The sequence below is a fragment of the Triticum urartu genome, chromosome 4A (assembly GCF_056163025.1).
Source record: "Triticum urartu cultivar PI428250 chromosome 4A, HENAU_Tu73, whole genome shotgun sequence".
In the NCBI taxonomy this organism is placed as follows: Eukaryota; Viridiplantae; Streptophyta; class Magnoliopsida; order Poales; family Poaceae; genus Triticum; species Triticum urartu.
Window position 1 is genome coordinate 7,460,288 of NC_141876.1, and position 17,419 is coordinate 7,477,706.

Sequence of the window (17,419 nt, forward strand, 5' to 3'; positions counted from 1 at the left end):
TGTCCTGCGGTAGCGTCGATAATTTGATCGATGTGGGGGAGGGGAAGGGATCCTTGGGGAAAGCCTTATTAAGGTCCTTGAAATCGATATCCTTTGGAAGCTTCTTCTTTAATATTTGGGGAAGGTATCCTTGTTAAGATCCTTGGTGAAGGTATCGGGCAATTCGTTATCCTTTGGAAGCTTCTTCTTCAATATTTTTAGTAGCTTCTCAAATCCTTTGTCAGGCACAGCATTCTCTGCCTTCCACTGCAGAAATTCCAGTATGGTACTGAGCTTTGTGTTGCCATCTTCGCAATTGGGGTACAACCCTTTTTGTGATCCTCTAACATGCGATCGAACTTCAGCTTCTCCATATCACTTTCGCACTGTCTCCTTGCATCAACAATGACCCGACGGAGAACATCATCAGGCACAATATCGTCTGGTTCCTCTTGACCTTCAACAGCTTCCCCCGTTGCAGCATCACCGTATTCTGGGGGCACATAGTTATCATCATCCACATCTTCTTCACTGTCTTCCATCATAACCCCTATTTCTCCGTGCTTGGTCCAAACATTATAGTGTGGCCTGAAACCCTTATAAAGCAGATGGGTGTGAAGGATTTTCCGGTCAGAGTAAGAGTTCGTATTTCCACATATAGGGCATGGACAACACATAAAACCATTCTGCTTGTTTGCCTCAGCCACTTCAAGAAAATTATGCACGCCCTTAACGTACTCGGAGGTGTGTCTGTCACCGTACATCCATTGTCGGTTCATCTATGTGCATTATATATAATTAAGTGTGTCAAAAACCATTACAGAACATCATGAATAGATAAGTGACCAAATTAATAGAAGTTCATCATCACATTAAAACCAAAATACATACATAGTTCCCATTGAACAACATATAGCTCTCCAGAGCATCTAATTAAACCATACATTGAAACTATGTAAAACATTTCAATGCAACAACAAATGCGATCATAATCGCAACCAAGGTAACAATTGATCCAACGGCATAATGATACCATGCCTCGGTGTGAATGGCATATTTTCTAATCTTTGTAATCTTCAAACGCATTGCGTCCATCTAGATCTTGTGATCATCGACGACATCCGCAACATGCAACTCCAATATCATCTTCTCCTCCTCAATTTTTTTTATTTTTTCCTTCAAGTAATTGTTTTCTTCTTCAACTAAATTTAACCTCTCGACAATAGGATCAGTTGGAATTTCCGGTTCACATACCTCCTAGATAAATAAAATCTATGTCACGTTGGTCGACATAATTGTCATAAACAATAAATGAACCAAATAGTTATAACAGATAATATAAACCACATCCAAATCATAGACTGGACGAGGGCCGACGAGGGCGGATACCAAAACCATCACACTATATAATAACAAGCAATAATAAAAATAAGAAAAATAGACAAGTATATATCTAATCATACAAGTAAGAATTTTTTTTTCTTTCAGAAAGAAGATAAGAACAAGAGGCTCACCATGGTGGAGCCGGCGACGAGATCGGCGCGGGCGGTCGACGGTGGTGAAGACGGGGACGGGATGTAACGGACCGCTAAACCTAGAAAAATCTTGAGGAAAATGGAGCTTGGAGGTCGAGCTTCGAGAGGAGAAAGCTTAACTAGTGTGGCTCGGGCATTTCATCGAACACCTCATGTGCATAGGAGGTGAGATAGAGCACCGCAAAGCTCTCCCCTCGCCGATCAAAAAAAACAGAGCAGTGTGGAGTGCTTTGCTCGCCGGCGAGGAGGCATATATAGGCACCTCATTGGTCCCGGTTCGTAGCTGGAACTAGGACTAAAGGCCCCCCTTTTGTCCCGGTTCCAGCCACGAACCGGGATCAATGGTTGTGGGCCAGGAGCGAGGAACATTGGTCCCGGTTCGTGCCTGGAACCGGGAAAAATGTGTCCAGACGAACCGGGACAAATGCCGCACGAGGCTCGGCTGGCCCCCTGGGCGCACGAACCGGGACATATGCCCCCCATTGGTCCCGGTTCGTGACTGAACCGATACTAATGGGATAACCAGGCCTGAACCAAAGTCCTATTTTCTACTAGTGGGTGGCGGCCAATGGCTTTAGCCGCCACTCGTTGCACGAGTGGGAAGCCAACTTGATGTTTGCGGCCAACATCCCGGCACCGCCCGACATGCGCGCGTGGAGGCTCAACGCCAGTGGCGTCCCCATCCCACCGCTGCCCTATGTCACCACGCGTGCCGACTACTTCGCCGACGAGGTCGACCGCGTGCGGGCGTCGCTGACGGAGGAGCGGCGGGCCCTCCCGCAGTACGCCGCCGGCAACCACGAGGTGTGGGCAGCGTACTTCCAGCACCGGCAGGCGCAGCGGCTGGCGTCCACCAACGGGGCGCCGGTGGTGCGCGGCACCAAGAACAGCGAGGGGCACCGCCTGTGGTGGGGCGCCCCCGGCCGCACGCTCCATGCCGTTCTCCAGCACCTAGAGGGCGGCAACGACCCACCGTTTAGGTACCCTGCCGCCCCGGTAGGGAGTGATGGCCAATGGATGCCGAGGAGGGCGGCGTCCTCTTCTTCCTCCTCCCGCTCCTCCTCACACTCCTCCGGGTCGCCGGTGCTGTTCAGCGTCAAGGCAGAGCCCGCAGAGAAGCCGCAAGGCCGGGCACCCGCAGCGCCGGCATCGTCATCAACAAGGGCAGGCGCGCCTCCTCCTCGGCTCCTCCCCGCTTCGTCAAGCCGAAGACGGAGCCGGGGCTGGCCGCCGTGAAGACGGAGCCATGGCTCGTCGGCGTGAAGACGGAGCCAGGGCTCGCCGGCATGAAGGCGGAGCCAGGGCTGGACGACGCGGCGGCCTTGAAGTGGGCGTGCGAAGACTGGGCACCGACGAAGCTGGAGCGCCAGCGCCTCGCCCTAGAGCGGTTCACCGCTCAGCGCCGCGGCCGCGGCGAGGGAGGTGTCATCGTCCTCGATGACGACAGCGACGATGACGCGCCGCCACCGGTCCGCCAGGGCGACCTCGGGCAGGGGTCCAGCAGGGGCGGCCACATGAAGGAGGAGAAGGACGACGAGGACAACGACGATGGCGGCAACGACGGCGGCGACTTCGCCGCGGTCAACCCGTTCTTCGGCCTGTAGTTGTGGTCTTTGTTTTTTTAAGTATTTCACTTTCCTATGTAAAATACTATTTAAGTCGCCTAAGTAATGTCATGTTTGCCGAATTTTAGCCGAATCTTTATCCCGTTCACCGAATTTTAGCGGAATCTTTGTCCCGCTCGCCGAATTTTAGCCGAATTCCTTTTCAAAAAAAGAACGCCTTCTGGGGGCGACCCTGGGGCCGACGGCTGGGAATCCGAAAGCCCCCATGCCGAATTTTAGTGCCAGTTCGCCCCCAAGCGGCAATTTTGGGAGCCCCTGGGGGGTCAACAGCTAGAGATGCTCTAAGTCCTACACTGTCCTATTTCTCCGTTGTCCTTGCGTGTAGAGGAAGAATCGGTCAGCTAACATACTTGACATAGACGACTGATTTGAAGGTCCAAGAGCCTCCAACCAGTCATGACAACCACCTAGCAATATAGGAACACGACGCCACCATATGCCCAGTGGAGTACTGCCTTGTTTTGACACACAAGGCTACCAATTTCTCCCACGTTCCTGCAGACAGGATCACGACTACTTACATCTCGCCACTAGAGATCTTCACCCCAGGTCAAAACACCAATGCCGCCACTGTCCAGCCATACGTTATGTCTCCAGCCGCCGCACATAGATCACATCTCATAGTCTAAGGCTACCTGACCGACAACCTTCCTACCGCCACCATCATAAACTAGTGTCGAGGCTTAGCTCGACCACTAGTCTCTAGCAGCGGTGAGTGGGAAGAAGGACAAGGAGGTAGGAGACGGGCGCTTAAGGATTGGCTGGTAGGGGCAGCTTAGGGTTAAGAGGCCCTCACGTGATGGATTTTCATGAAAGGGCCTACATAGATTATTGCATAACCCAAGGGGCAATATATTGTACAATAGACTAGGAGTACAATGAAGGAAATCTAAACTAATATAGACACCTAAACCAATACTAATAGTTTTACATTCCAAGCCACAACCTTGAGTCAGATCGATCTTGTGTTGTCGATATATAGCAAGGAGGCAATACACTTGATGAAAATATCTTATATTTACTAATTGGAGGCACCATACAAAGCACCACGGTAATCCTTAGAATGAAGGAATTTTGGCCGTTTGATTAATATAAGATGTATATGTAGCCATTAGATGAAAAGTAGGACGTGATTTCATATATTACCACGTACGGGATTCTTCCTCCTTTGGTCTCTCTGTGTTTCCACATAAAAGGACATCTTTCCTTAAAAAAAAGAAATCTGAACGCCCTCTCCTAGATTTGAGGCGTCTCCTCCCAATCTGCAGCACCTCCTTATCTTTGTCTCCTCCCGATATGCAGCCCTTCTCATCTCTATCTCGCGCCCTCCCTATCTGCAGCCCTTCTAATCTCTCATCTCACGCCCCACCGTTGTTTCCTCCCTATGGTACGACTCCATCATGCGCGTAAGGCTCACCTCCCCGTGCGATTCTACAACCGGCGCGCCAACTGGGGCTGAGCGCTTTTTCCCTATGTGTTTCTTGGTGGCAATGATGTCGCCTGCTCCTAGATTTGGCAAGAAGAAGTTGAATCAGCGACCTGCCTCTGATTTGGCTGTCCCAGTGCACGGTGGATAAGCTGCCTCTACCTCCCCATATCGTCTTTGCTGGATCATATCAATTTTGCGCCTCCGTGTCTCCATAGGAAACAACGGCAATGGATGAAATTTGCATCATAGACGCCAGGTTTACACAACCATCATCCTAAGTGTTGGCCGTAAACAAGTTTCACATCTCAGGTGAGCAACATGATCTTTCTTTACCGTTTGATCCATATGCTAGATATATATACATGTGGCATGACGTCCAAATAAGAATGTTATGCTGACATTTACTATGTCAGACCTTTGTACAAAAGGTTTTCCAATTTAACCGGCAATGACCATATGTTCTAACTTGATATTGCACTGGTGAAGTTCAGAAACTGATGTATCTCTGGTCATACTTGAGAACACAGTTTTGAAATTATAAGAATAGGTTACCATATATTTGGTTACCAATCAACAGTGATGGATGCAGGAAGAAAATAAACAAAGTGATTTCTCGGAAATTAGTCTTAAAAGGTATATTCTCTCTTAATAATACATTCAATGGCTTGGATGCTGTTTTCATAGGTATTTCTTGAAGAACGAGCTGAGTGTGCTCTCTTTTGTAAGGCCATAATCTCTTTAGGTAGCTGTTGTTGCAAAGGTGAATGGTTTGCATAATGTTTTAATAGCTCTTTCTTGCATAATGAATTCTGGGCATGGTCTATCCCCTAAGGTCATAGCGCGTTCATGTATATTATATTAGAAAATGGATATAATTAGAAGCTCACCCTTGAGAAGCTTTGTTACGTGTCTGACAATTATGGAAATAGTTATAAACTTATAATGTATTATGAAGTTGTAATAGAAATCTGAAACCTACTCTACAGTACATGAGCATGAGTGACGGAAGATGAGAAGCATCTTATATGACAAGAAGAATATTGTTTGTTTGATTTATATACGCTTTTTTCTATGAACAGAAAAGTCCGATTCTTGCAATGGACCAAATTCTAAAAGAGGGAGCATTGTGATTTGTGATTCTGATGTTGGTCTTAGACAGGCATCTGTCAATCTCTTCTTCTCTCTAGAAGGGATACAGCAGGCGAAACAACACGTAGCTGCCCTGCAATAGTTTTTTAATTTCTGAAAGTAAACTAAACACAAAGGATGGATTTTAGTACAAAACATTGCTGGTGCAGATGTCAAATTATTATTAGAAAGTAAATAAAACAAACACGTTATTGGACATCTGACGCGACTCTCAACTTCTGTACGTATGATTAACTCCTCTGTTTATTACATGTTCGATTTAATTGATTGAGAATTTGGATAGCCGACACTTCAATGGAATCGATAATATTATCCTGTAATTTGCAAATATCACCAAGAGACTATCGTATTACCAGAAGCCGTACACCTTACAATTACTACATCACATAAATAATCCTTTTCCGTTGGTGGTCCTTCAGACAGATCTCAACGATTTTATATGTGTCCAGGTTTTTTTACCAAGGGGATGGGATAACAAGTGGCGTCCCTCAGAGGGAATTTGACGATTAGCTCTGTCAAGTTTTTGGGATGAGTTCACAACACGGGGTGGGGAAGGGGTCACCGATTCCTTGATGTTCAAGACTGAAAAGTGGACAGGCCAAAATGCTGCCCCTCTCATGTTCGCTAATGTTTCAGCTATGTTGCTGCACAAAGCTTTCTGTTTTTTAGTGTTCCCACATTATCATCTTGCATATTTTGTATCTCAGTCCGTACCTGAGCTCTCTTACATTTGTTCTTTGCAAGTAATTTTTTTATGCAAGACTCCACTACACAATTATGAACTATTGACTATCATTGACAATATAAGGATTTTGCCTGGGCTGTAATTATTAAACTATCCAGCCTTTCCAATGATTTGTCTTTTTTTTGTTACGTCTAATATTTACTTCATGTCATAGTGTCATGTATGCCATGTCCAGTTATCGGACTGGATTTGCAAGAATTCATGAATAGAAGCTTTTTTTAATAGTTATCAGGACTGCATTTTTCGTTTGCATTCTGCCATGTACACATGATGTTTCTTGGAGCGTACTTCTGTCAACTAGGAATAGAAGTTCATTAATACTATAAGGAACTCCTGCATGGCTGCTCTGGAAAGTACTACATTTTGGTTGTTCATTCATAAAGATTCAGTTATTACTACTTATCTTATGTACATCATAATATATCTTGAGATGTACATCTAGCATATCCTTTAGATCAATGGTCTGTGCCAACACCTACATGTTTTCTATTCTTTCAATTGTGCGTGCATAGATTTTTGTCTCGTTTAGAACTAATTACAATCATTTGGATGCAAGATATATATTTCGGCTATATTTAGCTAGGCTGCGGTGGACCAAATCGTTTTAAGAGGAAATAATATTAAATAAATGCGCATTGGACCTAGCCGTGCAAATGCGCGGGTATACGGCTATTTAATTTATTATTATAGGAGATGTCTAAGGTAGTAATAGCATGCCAAGTAACCTTGGTAGATCAAACTACTTAAATTTCATGCCACACTTATGCTAGCCAATGTATCTTCTTAGCAAGGCTTGCGGGCTTAACACATCTCCATTCATGTAAGTCTTATTCCGGCTGATGACTTGCAACTAGAGCATGAAGCTTCAGCAATTGGGCGGAACCCGTGCAAAATTGCAGCTGACCAAACTTTGTCCATGTCTAGCACCGTGTCTCCGCACTCATGATCTTTCCATCCCTCCAACGCGTGAACAATACCAGCAACACGCCATGCACTCATTGCCCTCCTTGGCAGCCAATTCTGAAATGTTATGAAGTTGGTTAACCTAAGAAGGACATATAGCTAGTGTAGTTGTTGCACAATTGCAGTTCACTGGGGCCTTAATTATTACCTCGCATGAATGAACATTTGTCAGTGTTTTAGTAACACCCATTGCTGGAGTGATTGAGTAGGTGTAGCGGTCCCTCCGTATCGTTCTTGGTGGGAACTGTGAGTATGGGATAAACCTTGTCCCTTTTGCTGCCGTCAGCTGTTCAGAGGCATTTAAACCTTCTCCAATTACCCATACCTGTAAAATTAGACTAGACTCCATTATATGATTATCCATAATGTCCCTCCAGGCATACAAGCATATCTTCTTACCATTGCAGTGCCAGTATTTTGATAATAAAAGGTTGTAAGCTGCATCTTCTGGTATTTTGGGCTTAAGGATATGATGATGTTGTTTGTTTTGACATTATGACCTGCACAGAGGTGTTGCTTTGTTAGTACAAGAAAACATCATATCTCCATGTGACTGAAGGAGATCCAAATATTTTTGACCTGACCTTGATATTTTTCTTGCACAACGCTGCAGCCACAGCACGAGCCACTTTTGAAATATTTCCTGCAAGAACTACTTCATCTGTGCCTTGGGGGATACTATTGACAACGACTGCAGCAGCTAGGTTGGTGCCATGCACCAGTGCTACCCCCATGTTTGGGTAGTTTTGAAGATATGGTTGCCCACTTCCATTGAGGCTGTGACCCTGTTGGGTAAAGATACTTCAATATTATTATGAGCATCGACTATGTAATTTTAGTGCCTCTTTGATTCAAAGGATCTTTATAGTCCTTAGGGATTTTTGCTACATGAGATGTTTGATACATACGACTGCAAACCATAGCAATTTTTCCTTATGATTCGTTTCTACGAGTTAATAAGGAAAATCTTCATCTAATCTAATCTGTTGGAAAGAATCCTACATTTTGAATTTCCTATGTGTAATAAAAAAAATCAATCCTGTAGTACTGTACATGATTTTTTTCCCATAAAGGATGTTAAAATTCCCTGTCGATGCACATTGCCATTTATTAAGATGACATGATAATCCAAACCCATGTTTTCCTATGCATATGTTTTACAAATCCTTTTAATCAAGGAATCCCTCAACAACGGTAGCTACAAGCTACAACGCATTAGTACTTTCTAAAGCATGCTCGTGTGAACTGACGATGAAGAATAGTTTGAAGTTTCAGCAGCTGAAGAAATATACCTGATTCAGAAGTCCAAGACTAGTTACTTTGGCGCCTTTCTTGCTGGCTTCACATATGGCTTTACAATCAGACTATTAATGGCTTCCTTCTCCCAGTTCAAGCCATACTGCAGAAATGAAAAGGTTGGTGGTTATAATCGATAGAAGCTATCTCTCAACAACAACATTCTATATATTTTTTGTTAACAAGGTCTTGTGAACTTTACATAATTCTTACATGGAACTTGTATCTTGGTATGACATACTGAGTTTCATCATGGCATTTCTTTCAATAGTGAAGCAAGAACCATATAGCCATGTGAGGACCATGGAGAGCCACGACACAGGTCACATGATCCATAGTTGCCACTTGGAAGTATAAGGCTTGGAGGCATATTGGGAAAACCGAGACCTTGTATGATAGATGGACTGAAGGCTGGTAAGATGGGTAAGGTGAACCAGATCTACTGCTTTCTCTTTTTCCTTGAGAGAGTTTTCATAGACGTGTCCGATGACTTGTCCACAGTGTTGTATATGTAGTCATAGTATGGCATGATAAGATAGTAGTTTGTCCGGAAATGAGTATGGTGAAGAGAATGAAACCTAAGAAGTAAAAGTTCACATTATAAATTCATAACACTAGATAGAAATACATAATCATGAAAATAAGCTTAATTTCGCGCATAGCGGGCTATGCCAAATATCAGCACCCTGCTCAAACTACTATAGTGTAGCGATACCCTGCTCACCACTATTGCATGGCTATAACGGGTCTATAGCCAGCTATTTTAAAACTTCGATTAAAGAACAGCTGAGTTCTTTGTCAAGGTAGAGGAAACACTTACGATGGCATATACTCCCTCCGTTCCTAAATATTTGTCTTTCTAGACATTTCAAATGACTACTATATACGGATGTATGTAGACATATTTTAGAATGTAGATTCACTCATTTTGCTCCGTATGTAGTCATTTGTTGAAATGCCTAGAAAGACAAGTATTTAGGAACGGAGGGAGTATATGAGGAGCTCCTTTACGGCGATTGGGAAAGTACTGGCAGTACTTTCGAGTACTTACCCCTCCGATTTTTATTAGCCGTCCGATCTGGTGGGGGATTAAAAATATATTAACCTAATTAGTTAAATCAGAGAAGGGTATAATGTTCCAAGGTAAAATATTCTGTTTTCAACCGATCACGTCCACAACATCTAGATCCAGTCCTCGTTCTCGTCCTCTTCCTTCTGCCTGACGAGCTCGGCGAGAGGAACCAACACCGTCGTCGGCGTCGTCCTCGTCCTCCACCTCGTCCAATTCACTATAAACGACGTGCCCGGCGGCAGGAAGAAGATTAAGGCGCGACATCTGCGGCGGTAGTGTCGGCGGCGACGGTGGCGGCGCTATAGGAACTCGCCCCCGCCGATCACATCGCTTCCTGGCTTGCATCATAAGATATGAGTCACCCGAATCTCAACTCCTCCCCGTTTGATTGGCCCGTTGGAAGTGACTCTTGGCAAAACTCCAACTTCCTCGTAGATGGATCTATACTCTGCGATTGGCCCCTCGGTTAGGCCGCCGGGAGATATCAATGCTTGTTCCCAAAGTAGGCTTGTTTTTCTTGATGCAGCAGGAGATATCAATGCATGCGGGAGATATCGCCACAAACTTACTTTGTTTCATAGCCTGCACTTCCTACTTAGATTTGTTTAGTCATCATCGATTTAGGTTTCCCTAGTGCATGCAATTCAATTTAGAATTTTTCATCATCCATGGTCACTTCACTAGTTTATGGGGGACCCAGTTTATGGACGTTTATGATCGCTTGCCATAACATGTACAAGGAGCAAAGTTTAAAATTCCACGCAAGATTTCATACTGGTTTTTCATGCATGTATGTTTCTCTTTTCAGATTTTATTCGTCTGAATTGTGATGCACGAAGACATGGCGGATGTAAGTCATGAGTCAATCATGGAGTACTATCATATAGCCAACAAGATGTTTAATAGTGAGGATGAAGGTTATAGATTCACAAATATGGTCTTGAGAAAGGTTTTAGTGTCCGGAGAAGTTATGTCAAGTGGGATGAATCCAACTGCCATATAATTTTAAGGAAATTTGTGTGGAGTCGTGAAGGGGTTCGTGAAGAGAAGCACATGAAGAGGAACATGGAAGATAGAAAGAGGAGGCCATGGAGTATAACTCGTGTAGGGTGTAAAGCTAAATTGGTGATTGGAAGACAGGAGGAAACATGTCAGTGGTTTGTCAAGGATTTCATCGATGAACACAACCATCCTATAGCCCCACGGGATCTGTCGTGTCTTTTGCGTTCACATAGAAGAATTAGCGATGAGTAGAAAGCGGACATTGCAGACATGGAAAAATCTGGGATTAGAAAACACCATATTATGGATATTATGTGCATGCAATACGGTGGATATGATGAGGTTGGATGCATTATGAGGGACATTTACAATATATGCCATGCTAACAAGCATGAAACAATTTCTTCCGGGGATGCTCAAACGGTGATCAATCACATGGTGGCGAGGCAAGAGCAAAATTCAGATTTTTTTTCTTCATGTACTTGGTTGATGAAGCTAGCCATCTGAAGGGACTGTTCTAGTGTGATAGACAATCTCGACTTGACTACGAGGCTTTCGGAGACGGTATTGTTTCTGATAGCACATACAGAACCAATAAGTACAATCAGCCATTTGTGCCATTTGTCGGGTTGAATCACCACCGCAGCACCGTTATTTTTGCATGTGGTATCATTTCACATGAAACAAGCCAGGCATACGAGTTGATGTTACGGACCTTTTCTGATGGTATGGGACAGAAGCATCCTATATCTGTGATCACGGATGGGGACCTTGCAATGCAGAGAGCAATCAGGGTGGTGTGGCCTGACTCAAACCATAGGCTCTGTATATGGCACATTCAGCAGAACATTGTACGCCGTCTGCATGATGATGCAGTAAAGGAGGATTTCAGATCTTTCATATATGATACATCTTGTATTGAAGAGCATGAGAGAAAATGGTTACACTTCTTACAACGCAATAAAGTAACAAGTGAGGACTCCTGGCTACATCAGATGTATAAGATGAGAAAACTGTGGTGTGCTCCATATCTTGAGGGCCGTTGTTTCCTAGGATTGAGCAGCAATCAGCGGAGCGAGAGTTTAAACTCGGTGCTACATACGCATCTTGAGGCTAAGATGACGTTGTTTCAAATGCTAAAGCACTATGAGCGTTGCCTTGCATCGCGACGCTTGAACAAGGCTCTCCAAGACGTCGAGGCCTTGCAGTCCGTTCCGTTCATAGAGGAAAATGCTTCAGTTCTTGAGAAACACGCCGCGAAAGTTTTCACTCCTGTTGTGTTTAAGTTGGTCTTATGGAGCATAGATGCTGTCAAAAAATGTGAGATCAGAGAGGTACTTGATGCAGTAGAAGTTACCACATACGTTGTGTCTAAGAAGGGAAGAATGGATAAAAAGATCCAAGTGCGCACGGAGTCGAAGGAAGGTCTGCTTCGCAGTATCAGTTGTTCTTGCACAAATTGGAATGCACAAGCACACCATGTTCCCACATATTTTACATATTGGGAATTTTACAAGAAGAAACACTGCCCAGGTGTTGTGTTCCCACTAGGTGGACAATGAGTGTAAAATGTGTGCATTCGCACCGACCAGAAAGAGCGAGATGTATGCATACTCTGCAGCCCTACAAAGGTACCGTAAGCTAAGGAATTTTAGTCACACAACATGTTTCAAGGCATGCCAGTCTGATGAGGCGTTTCAGCATCTAAAAAGGGGTTTGGAAGGACAAGATGTTTGCAAGGGATCAACAAGTGAACAAGCTGATAGCAAGGGATCTACTAATGCTCAGGGTAACAGCATTAGGTTTGGCCCGTTGATGCCACAATCGGCTAACCTTGATGGTGAAGGTTTCGATAAGGTTCTGAATCCCGTGCATGTGCCAGGCCGAGGTGCTCCGAAGAAAAAGGTACATGCAAAGATGAAGAAAACAAGAACAAATGGTAGATGTAGCTATTGTCATGAGGCAGATGGTCACAATCGACGTACATGCGCCAAATTGATAGAGGTACCTAATATGCCGTAATTTAATGTTTTCATTTGTCCAAATATATTCCATGGCATTAATAATATCCTTGTGTGTAGGATCTCAAAGCAAAACATGGATAGCTACAACATTGTGCGCACGGTCGGACAGCAAGTATGTCGACGATCAACATGATGTTGGCGTGTGCATTGTTGTCTATGTCTAGTATCGTGTGACATTTTCTCTAAAATACTTCATTCTGTCAGTTAGTGACTTCCTCATAATGTATGACTCAGCTATTTGGTTGTCCACTCCCTTGTAACAGTATGAGTTTGGGATATTTTTTGCATTTTATATGTGAGTTTTTGAAGTGCAACCTCAAGAATCATGGTTTCTTCGTGGCCAGCGTGTAGCTTATTTATGTTGGACGATAAAATTTGGAAATAGATGTACTGGAGGGATTATATTTCGCTCCCGAAAACAAAATAAAAGCTGAAAAATCCGAAAAATACATTAGTCATCCATGCTCTCCAATTGAAGAATATACATGATGAATACAGATGATGAATCATACTCATCCAACATATCCTCCATGTAGAGTGCAAGGAAGACCAACGCTTGTAATAATCAAATAGATGAAGGTATTTAAGCAGGTGCAGGACTTGCTGGGGGAGGTGGGACTAAAAATGTTAAGACGTGATCCTGGCACGAGAAAAGGTGATTTTTTTTTTCAAATCCTCCAAATCACCCCAAATTTGTTCTACATGCTCAAATAGATGAGCCAAACATGTTTATGAAATAAATTTTGAAAAATATATATCCTACAATGCCCGCTTAACGTGTAGACCGATGTTTTGATCAGTCAGTCTACAGGGTAGAATAAATTCAAAAAAAATAAAAATTTATAAAACCTTGAAAACCTAGCTATGTTTGTGCAACATATCAAGTATGCAAAACTATAGGTGATTTAGAGAAGGTCGAAAAAATCACGATTAAACATGAGGGACCATTTGGTCTCACTTAAGCGAGTTTTTTTTGTAGAAAATGAGGTTTTTTCCACCACCTACATATCACCTCAAATTTTTTTCTACATGCTCAAATTGATGTGTCAAGCATGTCTATGAAAGAAATTTGGAAACAAATGTATCCTACAATGCCCCCTTAAGATGTAGACCGATATTTTGACGAGTCAGTTTACAGGGCAGAATAAATTCAAAAAAAATAGAAAATTTGTAAAACCTTGAAAAACTAGTTATGTTGTGCAAAATATCAAGTGTGCAAAATTATAGGTGATTTGGAGAAGGTCGAAAAAATACGCTTAAACACGAGGGACCATTTGGTCTCACTTAAGCTAGTTTTATAGAAAAGGTGATTTTTTTCAACCACCTACAAATCACCCCAAACTTGTTCTACATGCTCAAATTGATGTTCCAAATATGTCTATGAAATAAATTTGAAAAATGCATCCTACAATGCCCCCTTAAGGTGTAGACCGGTGTTTTGATCAGTTAGTCTAGAGGGCAGAATAAATTCAAACAAAATTTAAAAAATTGTAAACCTTGAAACACTAGCTATCTTTGTGCAACATATCAAGTGTGCAAAATTAGAGGTGGTTTAGAGAAGGTCGAAAAAATCACGCTTAAACACGTGGGACCATTTGGTCTCACTTAAGCCAGTTATTATAGGAAATATGATTTTTTTTCACTACCTCCAAATCACCCCAAATTTGTTCTACATGCTCAAATAGATGTGTCAAGCATGTCTATGAAAGAAATTTGGAAAAAAAAATGTATCTTACAATGCCCCCTTAAAGTGTAGACCGATATTTTGATCAGTCAGTCTACAGGGCAGAATAAATTCAAAAAAAATAACAAATTGTAAAACGTTGAAAATCTAGCTATGTTTATGCAACATATCAGGTGTGCAAAATTATAGGTGATTTAGACAATGTCGAAAAAATCACGATTAAACATGAGGGACCATTTGGTCTCACTTAAGCCAGATTTTGTATAAAATGTGGTTTTTCCCACCACCTACAAATCACCTCAAATTTGTTATACATTCTCAAATTGATGTGCCAAGCATGTCTATGTAAGAAATTTGGAAAAAATGTATCTTATAGTGCCCTCTTAAGGTTTAGACCGATGTTTTGATCAGTTAGTCTACAGGGCAGAATAAATTCAAACAAAATTATAAAATTATAAAACCTTGAAAACCTAGCTATGTTTGTGCAACATATGAAGTGTGCAAAATTATAGGTGATTTAGAGAATGTCGAAAAAATCACGCTAAAACACGAGGGACCATTTGGTCACTTAAGCCAGTTTTTGTATAAAATGTGATTTTTCCCACCACCTACAAATCACCTCAAATTTGTTCTACATTCTCAAATTGATGTGCCAAGCATGTCTATGTAAGAAATTTGAAAAAAAAATGTATCTTATAGTGCCCTCTTAAGGTTTAGACCGATGTTTTGATCAGTCAGTCTACAGGGCAGAATAAATTCAAACAAAATTAAAAAATTATAAAACCTTAAAAACTTAGCTATGTTTGTGCAATATATGAAGTGTGCAAAATTATAGGTGATTTAGAGAATGTCGAAAAAATCACGCTAAAACACGAGAGACCATTTGGTCTCACTTAAGCCAGTTTTTGTAGAAAATGTGATTTTTTTCCACCACCTCCAAATCACCCCAAATTTGTTCTACATGCTCAAATAGATGTGCCAAGCATGTCTATGAAAGAAATTTGGGAAAAAAATGTATCCTACAATGCCTGCTTAAGGTGTAGACCGATGTTTTGATCAGTCAATCTACAGGGCAGAATAAATTCAAACAAAATTTAAAAATTGTAAAACCTTGAAAACCGAGCTATGTTTGTGCAACATATCAAGTTTGCAAAATTATAGGTGATTTAGAGAAGGCTGAAAAAATCATGCTTAAACATGATGGACCATTTGGGGTGATCAGTTATTCTAGAGGGCAGAATAAATTCAAACAAAATTTAAAAAATTGTAAACCTTGAAACACTAGCTATATTTATGCAACATATCAAGTGTGCAAAATTAGAGGTGGTTTACAGAAGGTCGAAAAAATCACGCTTAAACACGTGGGACCATTTTGTCTCACTTAAGCCAGTTATTATAGGAAATATGATTTTTTTCACCACCTCAAAATCACCCCATATTTGTTCTACATGCTCAAATAGATGTGCCAAGCATGTCTATGAATTGTTTTTAGAAAAAATGTATCCTACAATGCCCGTTTAAGGTGTAGACTATCGGTGGGAAACGACACCTATGGAATCACAAGAATCCCTACTACGGTTGCCGGGGTGCGAGGTCGTGAGAAGAGCATGATTAACAGTTAGCACAAAGATCGTTTACCCAGGTTCGGGCTGCGAGGATGCGTAAAATCCTAGTCCTGCTTTAGTGGATGTATTCAGTGTTCTTGGGCTCTCGAACTAGCTACGGTGGCTGTGCAGTTCAAATGAGCTGAATCTGATACGTCTCCAACGTATCTATAATTTTTGATTGTTTCATGCTATTATATTATCAACCCTGGATGTTTTATATGCATTTATATGCTATTTTATATGATTTTTGGGACTAACCTATTAACCTAGAGCCTAGTGTCAGTTTCTGTTTTTTCCTCGTTTTAGAGTATCGCAGAAAAGGAAAATCAAACGGAGTCCAATTGACCTGAAACTTCACAGAACTTATTTTTGGACCAGAAGAAGCCCACGGAGTATCGGAGTTGGACCAGGGGAGTCCCGGGCTGCCCACGAGGGTGGGGGTGCGCCCACCCCTCTGGGCGCGCCCCCTGCCTCGTGGACAGCCCGGAGGTCAACCGACGTACTTCTTCCTCCCATATATATCCATATACCCTAAAAACTTCTGGGAGCACAATAGATCAGGAGTTTCGCTGCCAGAAGCCTATGTAGCCACCGAAAACCAATCTAGACCCGTTCCGGCACCCTGCCGGAGGGGGAATCCCTCTCTGGTGGCCATCTTCATCATCCCGGTGCTCTCCATGACGAGGAGGGAGTAGTTCTCCCTCGGGGCTGAGGGTATGTACCAGTAGCTATGTGTTTGACCTCTCTCTCTCTCTTGTTCTTGTGGTGGTACGATCTTGATGTATCGCGAGCTTCGCTATTATAGTTGGATCTTATGATGTTTCTCCCCCTATACTCTCTTGTAATGGATTGAGTTTTTCCTTTCAAGTTATCTTATCGGATTGAGTCTTTAAGGATTTGAGAACACTTGATGTATGTCTTGCGTGGGATAACCGTGGTGACAATGGGTTATTCTATTGATTCACTTGATGTATGTTTTGGTGATCAACTTGCGGGTTCCTCCCATGAACCTATGCATAGGGGTTGGCACACGTTTTCGTCTTGACTCTCCGGTAGAAACTTTGGGGCACTCTTTGAAGTCCTTTGTGTTGGTTTGAATAGATGAATCTGAGATTGTGTGATGCATATCGTATAATCATACCCACGGATACTTGAGGTGACATTGGAGTATCTAGGTGACATTAGGGTTTTGATTGATTTGTGTCTTAAGGTGTTATTCTAGTACGAACTCTAGGATATATTGAACGGAAAGAATAGCTTCTTGTTATTTTACTACGGACTCTTGAATAGATTGATCAGAAAGAATAAC

General features: G+C 42.5%; 2 pseudogenes; one reads left to right on the forward strand and one right to left on the reverse strand.

Annotated features, from left to right (window-relative positions):
• Positions 1-7,278: 7,278 nt before the first annotated feature.
• LOC125554479 (very-long-chain aldehyde decarbonylase GL1-5-like) overlaps positions 7,279-17,419 on the reverse strand; it is a 116,319-nt pseudogene continuing 106,178 nt past the window's right edge.
• Positions 10,635-12,357, forward strand: LOC147974333 (protein FAR1-RELATED SEQUENCE 5-like; annotated as a pseudogene).